General features: G+C 48.5%; 1 pseudogene; it reads right to left on the bottom strand.

Annotated features, from left to right (window-relative positions):
- Nucleotides 1-6,031: 6,031 nt before the first annotated feature.
- On the bottom strand, nucleotides 6,032-7,163 carry LOC112081200 (neutral cholesterol ester hydrolase 1-like; annotated as a pseudogene).
- Between the last annotated feature and the right edge of the window lie 20 nt (nucleotides 7,164-7,183).

Genomic DNA, 7,183 nt, shown 5'->3' with positions numbered 1-7,183 from the left:
TAATATGTATGAGTCATTGTTTGGGTAATATGTATGATTTTGTTGGGTAATATGTATGAGTCATTGTAGGTAATATGTATGAGTCATTGTTTGGGTAATATGTATGAGTCTGTGTTTGGGTAATATGTATGAGTCATTGTTTGAAAACAGGGAGTATTTGGAGAAGTTGTGTCTGGAGATAGCGCCACCTGTTTGCTCAAACCCAGTTTACTTGGAGACTAGATTAGAACTGTGAAACACAGGATGGATTTCTTTTCAAAGCCTCGGTCTCCCATGGAGACGGTGTTGAAAGGCTCTCCGAAAATCTGAGCGAAGTCTATCTTTTTGAATCCTGACTCGAAAACATTTTCCACACAAACCAGACAGTATGTGAAAAGCAAGATCGGTATCCAGAAGAGTATGTGAGTTTTAGATGAAAGAGTTGGGGTGTGTGTGTGTGTGTGGGTGTTGTGGTTGTGTGTGTGTGTGCGCGCGTTGCAGGCTTGTGTTGTGTTGTACTGTAATTGATGCGCTCGTTTAGGTGTGTGTGTGTGGTGTGTACTGGTGTGTGACTGCGCTGTTTAGGTGTGTGTGTGTGTGTGTTACTGTGTTGACTGCGCTCGTTTAGGTGTGTGTGTGTGTGTGTGTACTGTATTGACTGCGCTCGTTTAGTGTGTGTGTGGTGTGTGTGTGTGTTGGTGTGTGTGTGTGTGTGTGTGTGTGTGTGTGTGTGTGGTGTGTGTGTGTGTGTGTGTGTGTGACTGCGCTCGTTTAGGTGTTGTGTGTGGTGTGTGTGTGGTGTGTGTGTGGTGTGTTGTGTGTGTGTGTGTGTGGTGTGGTGTGTGTGTGTGTGTGTGTGTGGTGTGTCTACGTTTCATTCTCAAGAAACTCCAAGAGGTCATCAACACGTTTGAGGAAAAGCATTTTCTAAGCCAAGTCACATTGCTCTCATTAATTCCTCCTTAGAACAGGAAGAATCTGGGAACACGTTTTCTGATGGGTTTGGTGTTGATGCAATAGGGGGAACTGTACAGCAAAGAAGTTGCACCACACAGTCTCACACCAGCACACACAGTCTCAACACACACACACACAGTCTCACACACAGTCTTCACACACACACACAGTCTCACACAACAGTCTCCCACACACACACACACACACAGTCCTCACACACACACACACGTCTCAACACAGTCTCACACACACACACAGTCCCACACACAGTCTCACACACAACACACATCTCACACACCAGCTACACACACACACACAGTCTCACACACACAGTCTCACACACACACACACAGTCTCACACACACATCCTCACACACAACACAAGCACGTCTCACACACACACACACAGTCTCACACACAGTCTCACACACAGTTCACACACAGCTCACACACAGTCTCACACACACAAAGTTCCACACCACAGTCTCACACCAGTCTCACACAACACAAAGTCTCACACACTCTCACCACAGTCTCACCACACACACGTCTCACACACACATTCTCACACACACAGCACACACATCAAACACACACACACACAGTCTCAAACACACACACACACACACACACAACCACACACACACAGTCTCAAACACCCACACACACACACAGTCTCAAACACAACACACAAACACAGTCTCAAAACAAACACACACACACAGCGTTGTGCTGTGGCAGTTATCACGTGCTGCTGCCCGCCGTTCAGAGTGTTTTTAAGCAGTGACGGTCAACCAGTGGAATGAACCAGGGGACATTACCCCTCTCTAGGGAGAGGTAGTCCAATTACTATAACCAGGAGGAGACATTTACTCTCTGGGAGAGGGTAGTCCAATACTTATAACCAGGGGGACATTTACCTCTCTAGGGAGAGGTAGTCCAATACTAAACAGGAGGACATTTACCTCTAGGGAGAGGGTAGTCCAATACTATAACCAGGAGACATTTTACCTCCTAGGGAGAGGTAGTCCAATACTATACCAGAGACATTTACCTCTCTAGGGAGAGGGTAGTCCAATACTATACCAGGAGGACATTTACCTCTCTAGGGGAGAGGGTAGTCCAATACTATACCAGGAGGACAATTTAACTCTCTAGGGGAGAGGGTAGTTCCAATACTATACCAGGAGGACATTTACCTTCTAGGGGAGAGGGTAGTCCAAATCCATACCCAGGAGACATTTACCTCTCAAGGGAGAGGGTAGTCCAATACTATACCAGGGGGACATTAACTCTCTAGGGGAGAGGGTAGTCCAATACTATAACCAGGAGGACATTTACCTCTCTAGGGGAGAGGGTAGTCCAATACTATAACCAGGAGGACATTTACCATCTCCTAGGGAGAGGGGTAGTCCAATACTATGCCCAGTGGGAATTTACCTCTCTAAGATGGGCGGCTCTGGTGGCTCAGAACAACGGGCGCGGCTCAGGCGGCGCTGAGCAGTGGGAGACCGCGCGCTGAGCAGCGGGAGCACTGTAAGTGAGGAGACGGAGAGACAGCCTGGTGCGGGGGCTGCCACGGAGGGCTGGTGCGTGGAGGTGGCACCGGATATAGACCCGGCCCGTGAAGGCGCATCTGGAGGTCTCGAGCACCGAGCCTGCCCAACCCTACCTGCTGAATGCTCCCCGTAGCCAGGCAGTGGCGAGGTGGAATAGCCCGCACTGGCCTGCGCTGAGGAACCGGGACACCATGCGTAGGGCTGGTGTCATGTACCCCGGCCCAAGGAGACCGCTGGAGACCAGATGCGCTGAGCGGCTTCAATGGACTGGCTCGATCCCCACTCTATGCCCCGGACCGATCCGAGGCGCTGCTATGTACCGCACCAAGGCTCTGCCTGCGCACCGGGGACACCGTGCGCCCTCACGGCATAACACGGTGCTGCCCGGTCCTCTCTCCCACGGTAAGCAAGGGGAGTTGGCGCAGGTCTGCTACTGACTTTCGCCACACTCCCGTGTGCCCCCCCCAACCCCATTCATTTTTGGGACTGCCTCTCTAGCTTCCAGCCGCGCTTTTCGTGTGCTCCTCATACCACCGCCTCTCGGCTTTGGCTGCCTCCACTCTTCCCGAGGGCGGCGATATTCTCTCCAGCCTGTGCCCAGGGCCCTTGCCGTCCAGAATCTCCTCAGGTCTAGGAGTCCTGCATCGCTGCTTGCTGCTGCCCGTTACACGCTGCTTGGTCCGGTTATGGTGGGTGATTCTGTCCGATCGTGGTAGTGAGGAGACCAAAGCGAGCGTGATGTGAATACATACTTTTAATGAACGACGAATAAACACGAGATGGTGGTATCACACCAGGCGGTTGTTGTACTGTGGTTGTCTGGGAGCTGTCCACCACGGAGGTGTTTTGTTTGGTTGTCTGGGAATGCTGTCACCACCAGGCAGGTGTTTGTTTGGTTGTCTGGGAATGCTGTCACCACCAGGGAGGTGTTTGTCTGGTTGTCTTTAATAGTTGATTCTAAGATCTGTATTTGCTGTTTGTTCTTTGTTATAGAGCCAAAAAGATTGAAGAATTATTGAATTACTTAGGCAAGTCAGTTAAGAACAAATTCTTATTTACAATGACGGCTTAGGAACAGTGCCTTGTTCAGTGGCAGAACGACACATTTTTACCTTGTCAGCTCGGGGATTCGATTTTGCAACTTTTTGGTTACTGGCCGAACGCTCTAACCACTAGGCTACCTGRCGCTCCATACAACTCTGTTTTGGATAGATAACTCATCATGTTGTTGTTTGTTTAGTGTTTTCCAATTTTCCCAGAAGTGGTTAGAGTCTATGGATTCTTCAATTACATTGAGCTGATTTCTGAAGTGCTGTTCCTTCTTTTTCCGAAGTGTATTTCTGTATTGTTTTAGTAACAATACAGAAATAGATTTCTCAATTTGTTTRTTTGGTTTTTGCATTCTTCAAACAATGCGTCATTGTTGTTCATTTTCTTCGGTTTTCTGCTTATAATTTTAATTTATGATAGGGAAGCTAAGAGGTKAAATATACTGTTTAGATTTCCTACTGCCAAGTTTACACCTTCACTATTACAGTGGAACGTTTAGTCCAGGAAGTTGTCTAAAAGGGATTGAATTTCTTGTTGTCTAATTGTTTTTTGGTAGGTTTCCAAACTACATTCCTTCCATCTATAGCATTTCTTAATATTATTCAGTTCCTTTGGCTTTGATGCCTCATGATTGAGTATTGCTCTGTTCAAGTAGACTGTGGTTTTGCTGTGATCTGATAGGGGTGTCAGTGGACTGACTGTGAACGCTCTGAGAGACTCTGGGTTGAGGTCAGAGATAGTCTACAGTACTACTGCCAAGAGATGAGCTATAGGTGTACCTACCATAGGAGTCCCCTCGAAGCCTACCATTGACTATGTACATACCCAGCATGCAACAGAGCTGCAGGAGTTGTGACCCGGTTTTTGTTGATTATGTTGTTGTACTTGTGTCTAGGGGGGCATATGTGTGAGGTAATGCTGTCACCTCCAGGTAGGTGTTTGTCCCCCTGTGTACTGAGGGTGTCAGGTTCTTGTCCAGTTCTGGCATTTTGGTCGCCACAGACTAGTACATGTCCCTGGGCCTGGAAATGATTGAATTTCCCCTCCAGGATGGAGAAGCTGTCTTCATTAAAGTATGGGGATTCTAGTGGGGGGGATATAGGTAGCAGACAGGAAATTTTTCTCTGTTTCCTTTCGAATTTCTAGCCAAATGTTGACGACTTCTTTGTGGCAGTGGGGGACATGGGGCAGGCAGGAGGGGCATAGGTCTGATCTGAGGGGGCCTATACGGGGTGTGGGAATGGTTGGTTTGGGGGGGTTGTTGATTGGTTGGGGGTGTGGATGTGGCTAGTGGTGTTGTGGTCTGGATGTAGGTCCTCTCTGTGTAGGTCCGGGGGGGGGGGGGGCAGGTCTGGGAGTGTATCTGTTGATCTGTTTCTTCTGTGTGAGGTGTTCGGGCTCTGAATGAGGACGATGTCCTTTAGGGTCCTGGCGAAGGTGGGCACTGCTTCCTTGTATAGATGGACTTGGTCGTACAGGCTGGGTGGACATTTGAGGCTAAGTTACGGGAAATGCTTGTGATCACCGGCTGTATGGTAGCTTCCTCTCTCTCTCTCTCTCTCCTTCTCTTGCTCTCTCTCCCCCCTTCCTCCTCTCTCTCCCCCTCCCTCGCTCTCCTCATAACTGATCCTACAGGAGGTTCTCTATCTAGCCCTCTCTTTCCATACCTCTCGCTGTCTCTTACACACAAACAACTAGTTTGGTTTTGGTTTTAACTAATTCAAAAGGTGCCATATTGAAAGTCACTGAGCTCTTCAGTACGGGCCATTCTACTGCCAATGTTTGTCTATGGAGATTGCATGMGAAGCAGACCGTCAGGTGAGGTGGTTTTATTATGCATGTATTCAATTCTCCGCATTTCACATGAAAAAAMAAACACTACACATGATATTCATGACAGTCATGATATTTACAAGGATTTGTAGGGTGAATACTGAAGCTACATAAAATAGTATCTCAGATAAGATTATGTCTATATTATGTGTGCAAGTCATCAAGTCTGATTAATCCAATGATAAAGAACACAGAGCTTTGTTTCCCCAACAAGATGATTCTGTTAGAGGAGTGTCAGCTGGGGAACCGAGTCAGCTGGGGAACTTGATAGGCAGACCATTAGCTCTGCAGTAAGCTCTAAGCTACTACTTTACACTGCATTCAATTGACTGCAGCTCTGTTCAACCTCAATAACAGCTACATGCTCAGACTACAAATAAATCCAAGTCTGACATGCTGTAGGGGGTTTACTTAACCCCTTGTCCTTCCCCTTTTCCCTCGTGTTGGTCCGTCCATGTCACAGGGCAGGCAGATTGAGACAGAGAGCGACAGACAGAACGTTGGGAAGACAAGTGAACAGGCTCAGTACACCTCACATGATCACTGAGCGTAACAGGCCTTTATGGGATGAGAACAACTCAAGATGACAACCATGTTCCTCCCTAGTAATCTAGACTGGTCCTCCCCTCTAGACTGGTCCTCCACATCTAGACTGGTCCTCCCACTCTAGACTGGTCCTCCCCACTCTAGACTGGTCCTCCCCACTCTAGACTGGTCCTCCCCACTCTAGACTGGTCCTCCCCACTCTAGACTGGTCCCTCCCACTCTAGACTGGTCCTCGACAAACAATATATCCATACCCACTCAATTCTAAAAGATAACACTAAACAAGTATTTGTCCTCGTCTTTCTCCCTGTGACCTTAGGGTGGCTACCAAGAATCTGCTAATAAAACACACGGGCTATTATTGTGATCTACGATTCAGCTGCAGAACCAGATGGAAATGTCCAAAATAAAATGTACAGCACTTGGCTTCATCAAATGTCTTGTATCTGGCATCAGTTGGTCTGCCTCATGTTCTGCCTCATTGGTTTCCTGGTGATTATAAAATCCAGGCTAACCAGTATTTGACTGGCATCTGGTGTTGTTGTTGGGATGTAGTATCAGAGTGTAAAACCCCTCAGTAGGTGCCCTTTTTAAATTACAAACAGACAGTGCTTTAGTTTTGTTTAAAAATAAACAAAAGATGTGTAAAACAACCAAAGAGACAAACATTAAAGTACAGTAACACGAACAGGTGCTGGGTTGCTATGGGAAACAGGAATGAACATTCTGTTTTCTACAAGTATGCTGCAGCCATCTGATGAAGTTCTCCGTCATCGTGCGTCCAATCAGGAAGTCGGTTGGCCACACGGTGAACATGAGGGCGCCGTGGAAACTCCGGCGTAGTGTTCGTGCGTCACCTCGACTCCGGCCGACGCAGGCGTGCGGCATACATCACTCCGTCGTCCGCAGCACGTCGTACTCACACGTCAGAACGTAGGCCTTGGGTAGCGAGCGTAAAACGGCATCCGGGACCAGCAGGGGCGAGGCCGGGGGTCAGCGATGGAGCCGATGGCCCGTCTGACCCGCCCCTCCGCCGACAACGCCACGACCGGAACGCTGTAGTTATACGTCCCCCGGTAGGACTCTGGCAGGAAGGCACTCCAGTTGACGAAGTTGAGCAGCACAGCGGACTCTGGGCTGTTGTGAGTGTTGGTCATCATGGCCCTGAAGAAAGTCTTGTCGCTGGTGAAGTACTCCGCTCCAGAAGCGCACCATAAGGGTGCGGGGCAGGATAGGGCATGTTCTGGTTCTGCTGGTAG

This window comes from Salvelinus sp. IW2-2015, linkage group LG2 (genome assembly GCF_002910315.2).
Source record: "Salvelinus sp. IW2-2015 linkage group LG2, ASM291031v2, whole genome shotgun sequence".
Lineage (NCBI taxonomy): Eukaryota > Metazoa > Chordata > Actinopteri > Salmoniformes > Salmonidae > Salvelinus > Salvelinus sp. IW2-2015.
The sequence above is the reverse complement of the archived record's forward strand: the minus strand, read 5'-3'. Positions and strand labels throughout refer to the sequence as shown.